The following is a 10,000-nucleotide window of genomic DNA, read 5'->3' as shown; positions in this document are numbered from 1 at the left end:
TTCTCAAACTTCCGGATTGTACGCGATCCAAATTATGGATGTAGGCAATACTTTTTTGATATTTTGAAAAAGTTCAAATTTATTAAAAATATAAAATATGAAATCTGCAGTTTGGAAAAAAAATTGGAAGTTTGAAACCTGAAGTTCAACAAAAAAAACGGCGCAAAAATCAGCAAAGCGGGGGCAACTAAGCGGATGCGGCCAGCCGTCAGTGAAAAATGGCCCCAAAACTGAGCGCATGCGGCCAAGCGTCGGTGCAAAATGGCCCGAAAACAGTCCCGTCGGTGCCCCCGTCGGGCTAAAATGACCCGAAAACAGTTCAGCTGGGGAAAATTAAGCGGATCCGGCCAAGAGTCGGTGGAAATTGGCCCGAAAACAGCCCAGCGGCAAGCGGAAGCGGCTAACGTTGGGGAAAAGTGACACGAAAACAGTTAAGCGGGGGAAAACTAAGCGGATGCGGCCACGCGTTGGGGAAAACAAAGCGGATCTGGCCCAGAGTCGGTGGAAATTGGCCCGAAAACAGTCCAGCGGCAAGCGGAAGCGGCTAACGTTGGGAAAAAGTGACCCGAAAACAGTTAAGCGGGGGAAAACTAAGCGGATGCGGGCACGCGTTGGGGAAAACTAAGCGGATGCGGCCACGCGTTGGGGAAAACTAAGCGGATACGGCCAAGTGTTGGGGAAAAATGGCCCGAAAACAGCCCAGCGGCAAGCGGAAGCGGCTAACGTTGGGGAAAAGTGACCCGAAAACAGTTAAGCGGGGGAAAACTAAGCGGATGCGGGCACGCGTTGGGGAAAACTAAGCGGATGCGGCCAAGTGTCGGTGGAAATTGGCCCGAAAACAGCCCAGCGGCAAGCGGAAGCGGCTAACGTTGGGCAAAAGTGACCCGAAAACAGTTCAGCGGGGGAAAACTAAGCGGATGCGGCCACGCGTTGGGGAAAACTAAGCGGATACGGCCAAGTGTTGGGGAAAAATGGCCCGAAAACAGCCCAGCGGCAAGCGGAAGCGGCTAACGTTGGGGAAAAGTGACCCGAAAACAGTTAAGCGGGGGAAAACTAAGCGGATGCGGGCACGCGTTGGGGAAAACTAAGCGGATGCGGCCAAGTGTCGGTGGAAATTGGCCCGAAAACAGCCCAGCGGCAAGCGGAAGCGGCTAACGTTGGGCAAAAGTGACCCGAAAACAGTTCAGCGGGGGAAAACTAAGCGGATGCGGCCACGCGTTGGGGAAAACTAAGCGGATACGGCCAAGAGTCGGTGGAAATTGGCCCGAAAACAGTCCAGCGGCAAGCGGAAGCGGCTAACGTTGGGCAAAAGTGACCCGAAAACAGTTCAGCGGGGCAAATTTTTGAAATTTTTTTTGAAATTTTTTTGAATTTTTGAAATTTTTGAAGTTTTTTTGAGTTTTTGGACTTTTTTTGAATTTTTGAATTTTTTGAATTTTTTTGAATTTTTTTGAATTTTTTTGAATTTTTTGAATTTTTTTTGAATTTTTGAAATTTTTTTTTTTTTTTTGAATTTATTTGATTTTATAAATTTTTTGTGATTTTTTGAGATTTTTTTGAATATTTTACATGGGTGATTTCGACTTGGGGGATTTTCAGGGGGTGGTAACCCTGGGCGTGGCTAGAGCCTCAAAATGCATATTCCCCTATAGGGGGGCAAGGTTTTCAAAAATGGGTGCCCCCTCATGTACACGCGCGTGGGTGTACATGGCCCCGTCGGTGCCAGCGTGGGTGGAAAATGGCCCGAAAACAGCCCAGCGGCAAGCGGAAGCGGCTAACGTTGGGCAAAACTGACCCGAAAGCAGTATAGCTTGGAAAATTAAGCGGATGCAGCCAATTGTTGGCGAAAACTAAGCGGATACGGCCAAGTGACGGTGAAAAATGGCCCGAAAACAGTCCAGCGGCAAGCGGAAACGGCTAACGTTGGGCAAAAGTGACCCGAAAACAGTTCAGCTGGGGGAAATTAAGCGGAAGCAGCCAAGCGTTGGGGAAAACCAAGCGGATACGGCCAAGAGTCGGTGGAAAATGGCCCGAAAACAGTCCAGCGGCAAGCGGAAACGGCTAACGTTGGGACAAAGTGACCCGAAAACAGTTCAGCTGGGGAAAATTAAGCGGATGCAGCCAAGCGTTGGGGAAAACTAAGCGGATCCGGCCCAGAGTCGGTGGAAATTGGCCCGAAAACAGTCCAGCGGCAAGCGGAAGCGGCTAACGTTGGGCAAAAGTGACCCGAAAACAGTTCAGCGGGGGAAAACTAAGCGGATGCGGCCACGCGTTGGGGAAAACTAAGCGGATACGGCCAAGTGTTGGGGAAAAATGGCCCGAAAACAGCCCAGCGGCAAGCGGAAGCGGCTAACGTTGGGGAAAAGTGACCCGAAAACAGTTAAGCGGGGGAAAACTAAGCGGATGCGGGCACGCGTTGGGGAAAACTAAGCGGATGCGGCCAAGTGTCGGTGGAAATTGGCCCGAAAACAGCCCAGCGGCAAGCGGAAGCGGCTAACGTTGGGCAAAAGTGACCCGAAAACAGTTCAGCGGGGGAAAACTAAGCGGATGCGGCCACGCGTTGGGGAAAACTAAGCGGATACGGCCAAGAGTCGGTGGAAATTGGCCCGAAAACAGTCCAGCGGCAAGCGGAAGCGGCTAACGTTGGGCAAAAGTGACCCGAAAACAGTTCAGCGGGGCAAATTTTTGAAATTTTTTTTGAAATTTTTTTGAATTTTTGAAATTTTTGAAGTTTTTTTGGGTTTTTGGACTTTTTTTGAATTTTTGAATTTTTTGAATTTTTTTGAATTTTTTTGAATTTTTTGAATTTTTTTTGAATTTTTGAAATTTTTTTTTTTTTTTTGAATTTATTTGATTTTATAAATTTTTTGTGATTTTTTGAGATTTTTTTGAATATTTTACATGGGTGATTTCGACTTGGGGGATTTTCAGGGGGTGGTAACCCTGGGCGTGGCTAGAGCCTCAAAATGCATATTCCCCTATAGGGGGGCAAGGTTTTCAAAAATGGGTGCCCCCTCATGTACACGCGCGTGGGTGTACATGGCCCCGTCGGTGCCAGCGTGGGTGGAAAATGGCCCGAAAACAGCCCAGCGGCAAGCGGAAGCGGCTAACGTTGGGCAAAACTGACCCGAAAGCAGTATAGCTTGGAAAATTAAGCGGATGCAGCCAATTGTTGGCGAAAACTAAGCGGATACGGCCAAGTGTCGGTGAAAAATGGCCCGAAAACAGTCCAGCGGCAAGCGGAAACGGCTAACGTTGGGCAAAAGTGACCCGAAAACAGTTCAGCTGGGGGAAATTAAGCGGAAGCAGCCAAGCGTTGGGGAAAACCAAGCGGATACGGCCAAGAGTCGGTGGAAAATGGCCCGAAAACAGTCCAGCGGCAAGCGGAAACGGCTAACGTTGGGACAAAGTGACCCGAAAACAGTTCAGCTGGGGAAAATTAAGCGGATGCAGCCAAGCGTTGGGGAAAACTAAGCGGATCCGGCCCAGAGTCGGTGGAAATTGGCCCGAAAACAGTCCAGCGGCAAGCGGAAGCGGCTAACGTTGGGCAAAAGTGACCCGAAAACAGTTCAGCGGGGGAAAACTAAGCGGATGCGGCCACGCGTTGGGGAAAACTAAGCGGATACGGCCAAGTGTTGGGGAAAAATGGCCCGAAAACAGCCCAGCGGCAAGCGGAAGCGGCTAACGTTGGGGAAAAGTGACCCGAAAACAGTTAAGCGGGGGAAAACTAAGCGGATGCGGCCACGCGTTGGGGAAAACTAAGCGGATGCGGCCAAGTGTCGGTGGAAATTGGCCCGAAAACAGCCCAGCGGCAAGCGGAAGCGGCTAACGTTGGGCAAAAGTGACCCGAAAATGGATCAGCGGGGGAAAACTAAGCGGATGCGGCCACGCGTTGGGGAAAACTAAGCGGATACGGCCAAGAGTCGGTGGAAATTGGCCCGAAAACAGTCCAGCGGCAAGCGGAAGCGGCTAACGTTGGGCAAAAGTGACCCGAAAACAGTTCAGCGGGGGAAAACTAAGCGGATGCGGCCACGCGTTGGGGAAAACTAAGCGGATACGGCCAAGAGTCGGTGGAAATTGGCCCGAAAACAGTCCAGCGGCAAGCGGAAGCGGCTAACGTTGGGCAAAAGTGACCCGAAAACAGTTCAGCGGGGGAAAACTAAGCGGATGCGGCCACGCGTTGGGGAAAACTAAGCGGATACGGCCAAGAGTCGGTGGAAATTGGCCCGAAAACAGTCCAGCGGCAAGCGGTAGCGGCTAACGTTGGGCAAAACTGACCCGAAAACAGTTCAGCGGGGGAAAACTAAGCGGATGCGGCCACGCGTTGGGGAAAACTAAGCGGATACGGCCAAGTGTTGGGGAAAAATGGCCCGAAAACAGCCCAGCGGCAAGCGGAAGCGGCTAACGTTGGGCAAAAGTGACCCGAAAACAGTTCAGCGGGGGAAAACTAAGCGGATGCGGCCACGCGTTGGGGAAAACTAAGCGGATACGGCCAAGTGTGGGGGAAAAATGGCCCGAAAACAGCCCAGCGGCAAGCGGAAGCCGCTAACGTTGGGCAAAAGTGACCCGAAAACAGTCCAGCGGGGGAAAACTAAGCGGATGCGGCCACGCGTTGGGGAAAACTAAGCGGATACGGCCAAGAGTCGGTGGAAATTGGCCTGAAAACAGTCCAGCGGCAAGCGGAAGCGGCTAACGTTGGGCAAAAGTGACCCGAAAACAGTTCAGCGGGGCAAATTTTTGAAATTTTTTTTGAAATTTTTTTGAATTTTTGAAATTTTTGAAGTTTTTTTGAGTTTTTGGACTTTTTTTGAATTTTTGAATTTTTTGAATTTTTTTGAATTTTTTTGAATTTTTTTGAATTTTTTGAATTTTTTTTGAATTTTTGAATTTTTTTTTTTTTTTTTGAATTTATTTGATTTTATAAATTTTTTGTGATTTTTTGAGATTTTTTTGAATATTTTACATGGGTGATTTCGACTTGGGGGATTTTCAGGGGGTGGTAACCCTGGGCGTGGCTAGAGCCTCAAAATGCATATTCCCCTATAGGGGGGCAAGGTTTTCAAAAATGGGTGCCCCCTCATGTACACGCGCGTGGGTGTACATGGCCCCGTCGGTGCCAGCGTGGGTGGAAAATGGCCCGAAAACAGCCCAGCGGCAAGCGGAAGCGGCTAACGTTGGGCAAAACTGACCCGAAAGCAGTATAGCTTGGAAAATTAAGCGGATGCAGCCAATTGTTGGCGAAAACTAAGCGGATACGGCCAAGTGACGGTGAAAAATGGCCCGAAAACAGTCCAGCGGCAAGCGGAAACGGCTAACGTTGGGCAAAAGTGACCCGAAAACAGTTCAGCTGGGGGAAATTAAGCGGAAGCAGCCAAGCGTTGGGGAAAACCAAGCGGATACGGCCAAGAGTCGGTGGAAAATGGCCCGAAAACAGTCCAGCGGCAAGCGGAAACGGCTAACGTTGGGACAAAGTGACCCGAAAACAGTTCAGCTGGGGAAAATTAAGCGGATGCAGCCAAGCGTTGGGGAAAACTAAGCGGATCCGGCCCAGAGTCGGTGGAAATTGGCCCGAAAACAGTCCAGCGGCAAGCGGAAGCGGCTAACGTTGGGCAAAAGTGACCCGAAAACAGTTCAGCGGGGGAAAACTAAGCGGATGCGGCCACGCGTTGGGGAAAACTAAGCGGATACGGCCAAGTGTTGGGGAAAAATGGCCCGAAAACAGCCCAGCGGCAAGCGGAAGCGGCTAACGTTGGGGAAAAGTGACCCGAAAACAGTTAAGCGGGGGAAAACTAAGCGGATGCGGGCACGCGTTGGGGAAAACTAAGCGGATGCGGCCAAGTGTCGGTGGAAATTGGCCCGAAAACAGCCCAGCGGCAAGCGGAAGCGGCTAACGTTGGGCAAAAGTGACCCGAAAACAGTTCAGCGGGGGAAAACTAAGCGGATGCGGCCACGCGTTGGGGAAAACTAAGCGGATACGGCCAAGAGTCGGTGGAAATTGGCCCGAAAACAGTCCAGCGGCAAGCGGAAGCGGCTAACGTTGGGCAAAAGTGACCCGAAAACAGTTCAGCGGGGCAAATTTTTGAAATTTTTTTTGAAATTTTTTTGAATTTTTGAAATTTTTGAAGTTTTTTTGGGTTTTTGGACTTTTTTTGAATTTTTGAATTTTTTGAATTTTTTTGAATTTTTTTGAATTTTTTTGAATTTTTTGAATTTTTTTTGAATTTTTGAAATTTTTTTTTTTTTTTTGAATTTATTTGATTTTATAAATTTTTTGTGATTTTTTGAGATTTTTTTGAATATTTTACATGGGTGATTTCGACTTGGGGGATTTTCAGGGGGTGGTAACCCTGGGCGTGGCTAGAGCCTCAAAATGCATATTCCCCTATAGGGGGGCAAGGTTTTCAAAAATGGGTGCCCCCTCATGTACACGCGCGTGGGTGTACATGGCCCCGTCGGTGCCAGCGTGGGTGGAAAATGGCCCGAAAACAGCCCAGCGGCAAGCGGAAGCGGCTAACGTTGGGCAAAACTGACCCGAAAGCAGTATAGCTTGGAAAATTAAGCGGATGCAGCCAATTGTTGGCGAAAACTAAGCGGATACGGCCAAGTGTCGGTGAAAAATGGCCCGAAAACAGTCCAGCGGCAAGCGGAAACGGCTAACGTTGGGCAAAAGTGACCCGAAAACAGTTCAGCTGGGGGAAATTAAGCGGAAGCAGCCAAGCGTTGGGGAAAACCAAGCGGATACGGCCAAGAGTCGGTGGAAAATGGCCCGAAAACAGTCCAGCGGCAAGCGGAAACGGCTAACGTTGGGACAAAGTGACCCGAAAACAGTTCAGCTGGGGAAAATTAAGCGGATGCAGCCAAGCGTTGGGGAAAACTAAGCGGATCCGGCCCAGAGTCGGTGGAAATTGGCCCGAAAACAGTCCAGCGGCAAGCGGAAGCGGCTAACGTTGGGCAAAAGTGACCCGAAAACAGTTCAGCGGGGGAAAACTAAGCGGATGCGGCCACGCGTTGGGGAAAACTAAGCGGATACGGCCAAGTGTTGGGGAAAAATGGCCCGAAAACAGCCCAGCGGCAAGCGGAAGCGGCTAACGTTGGGGAAAAGTGACCCGAAAACAGTTAAGCGGGGGAAAACTAAGCGGATGCGGCCACGCGTTGGGGAAAACTAAGCGGATGCGGCCAAGTGTCGGTGGAAATTGGCCCGAAAACAGCCCAGCGGCAAGCGGAAGCGGCTAACGTTGGGCAAAAGTGACCCGAAAATGGATCAGCGGGGGAAAACTAAGCGGATGCGGCCACGCGTTGGGGAAAACTAAGCGGATACGGCCAAGAGTCGGTGGAAATTGGCCCGAAAACAGTCCAGCGGCAAGCGGAAGCGGCTAACGTTGGGCAAAACTGACCCGAAAACAGTTCAGCGGGGGAAAACTAAGCGGATGCGGCCACGCGTTGGGGAAAACTAAGCGGATACGGCCAAGAGTCGGTGGAAATTGGCCCGAAAACAGTCCAGCGGCAAGCGGAAGCGGCTAACGTTGGGCAAAAGTGACCCGAAAACAGTTCAGCGGGGGAAAACTAAGCGGATGCGGCCACGCGTTGGGGAAAACTAAGCGGATACGGCCAAGAGTCGGTGGAAATTGGCCCGAAAACAGTCCAGCGGCAAGCGGTAGCGGCTAACGTTGGGCAAAACTGACCCGAAAACAGTTCAGCGGGGGAAAACTAAGCGGATGCGGCCACGCGTTGGGGAAAACTAAGCGGATACGGCCAAGTGTTGGGGAAAAATGGCCCGAAAACAGCCCAGCGGCAAGCGGAAGCGGCTAACGTTGGGCAAAAGTGACCCGAAAACAGTTCAGCGGGGGAAAACTAAGCGGATGCGGCCACGCGTTGGGGAAAACTAAGCGGATACGGCCAAGTGTGGGGGAAAAATGGCCCGAAAACAGCCCAGCGGCAAGCGGAAGCCGCTAACGTTGGGCAAAAGTGACCCGAAAACAGTCCAGCGGGGGAAAACTAAGCGGATGCGGCCACCCGTTGGGGAAAACTAAGCGGATACGGCCAAGCGTCGGTGAAAAAGGCCCGAAAACAGTCCAGCGGCACGCCGAAGCGGCTAACGTTGGGCAAAAATGGCCAAAAGCGGTGGAGCAGGGCGGTCTGAATCTATGCATCCACATAAAATGGGGGGTAAACCTGGGGGATTTCCAGGGGGTGGTAACCCTGGGCGTGGCTGGAGACCCAAAATGCATATTCCCCTATAGGGGGGAAGGATTTTTGGAAGAGGCAGCCCCTCATGTACATGCCAAGCGGGGTGTACATGGCCCCTGTGGGTGCCTCCGTCGGTGTAAAATGGCCCGAAAAACAAGATTATGTTACCCGAAGACACGATTATGTTACCGAAAAAACACGGTTGAGCGGGGGCAGTAAGCACGGTTGAGCGGGGGCAAAAAACACGGTTGAGCGGGGCAAAAAACACGGTGCAGCGGGGACAAAAGACACGATTTTGTTACCGAAAAACACGGCCCGTCGGGGGCAAGGAACACGAATATGTTACCGAAAAACACGGACCACGCGGGTTGAAATCCCCAGCCGTAGAGCCGGCGAAACACGGTGGGGCAGGGCGTCTAAGCGTGGAGGCGCCCGTAAGACCGATGCGGGTTGAAATCCCCAGCCGTAAAGCCGGCGAAAAGCGGTCGGGCAGGGTGACTCCGCGTGGAGTTTCGCCCGTAAGGCCGATGCGGGTAGCCGCGCGGGTTGAAATCCCCAGCCGTAAAGCCGGCGAAACACGGTTCATTGGGGCGCCTAAGCGTGGAGGCGCCCCGCAGAGACCGAGCGGGTTGAAATCCCCAGCCGTAAAGCCGGCGAAACACGGTTCATTGGGGCGCCTAACCGTGGAGGCGCCCCGCAGAGACCGAGCGGGTTGAAATCCCCAGCCGTAAAGCCGGCGAAACAAGTTCGGGCAGGGCGACTCCGCGTGGAGTTTCGCCCGTAAGACCGATGCGGGTAGCCGCGCGGGTTGAAATCCCCAGCCGTAAAGCCGGCGAAACACGGTTCATTGGGGCGCCTAAGCGTGGAGGCGCCCCGCAGAGACCGAGCGGGTTGAAATCCCCAGCCGTAAAGCCGGCGAAACAAGTTCGGGCAGGGCGACTCCGCGTGGAGTTTCGCCCGTAAGACCGATGCGGGTAGCCGCGCGGGTTGAAATCCCCAGCCGTAAAGCCGGCGAAACACGGTTCATTGGGGCGCCTAAGCGTGGAGGCGCCCCGCAGAGACCGAGCGGGTTGAAATCCCCAGCTGTAAAGCCGGCGAAACACGTTCGGGCAGGGCGTCTAAGCGTGGAGGCGCCCGTAAGACCGATGCGGGTAGCCGTGCGGGTTGAAATCCCCAGCCGTAAAGCCGGCGAAACACGGTTGAGCGGGGCGCCTAAGCGTGGAGGTGCCCTGCAGTGACCGAGCGGGTTGAAATCCCCAGCCGTAAAGCCGGTGAAACACGGTTGAGCGGGGCGCCTAAGCGTGGAGGCGCCCCGCAGAGACCGAGCGGGTTGAAATCCCCAGCCGTAAAGCCGGCGAAACACGTTCGGGCAGGGTGACTCCGCGTGGAGTTTCGCCCGTAAGACCGATGCGGGTAGCCGCGCGGGTTGAAATCCCCAGCCGTAAAGCCGGCGAAACACGGTTCATTGGGGAGCCTAAGCGTGGAGGCGCCCCGCAGAGACCGAGCGGGTTGAAATCCCCAGCCGTAAAGCCGGCGAAACACGTTCGGGCAGGGCGTCTAAGCGTGGAGGCGCCCGTAAGACCGATGCGGGTAGCTGCGCGGGTTGAAATCCCCAGCCGTAAAGCCGGCGAAACACGGTTGAGCGGGGCGCCTAAGCGTGGAGGCGCCCCGCAGTGACCGAGCGGGTTGAAATCCCCAGCCGTAAAGCCGGCGAAACACGGTTGAGCGGGGTGCCTAAGCGTGGAGGCGCCCCGCAGAGACCGATGCGGGTTGAAATCCCCAGCCGTAAAGCCGGCGAAACACGATCGGGCAG

The sequence above is a fragment of the Carex rostrata genome, unplaced genomic scaffold (assembly GCF_964058835.1).
Source record: "Carex rostrata unplaced genomic scaffold, lpCarRost1.2 SCAFFOLD_38, whole genome shotgun sequence".
Taxonomy (NCBI): Eukaryota; Viridiplantae; Streptophyta; class Magnoliopsida; order Poales; family Cyperaceae; genus Carex; species Carex rostrata.
Note: the sequence above shows the minus strand (reverse complement) of the source record.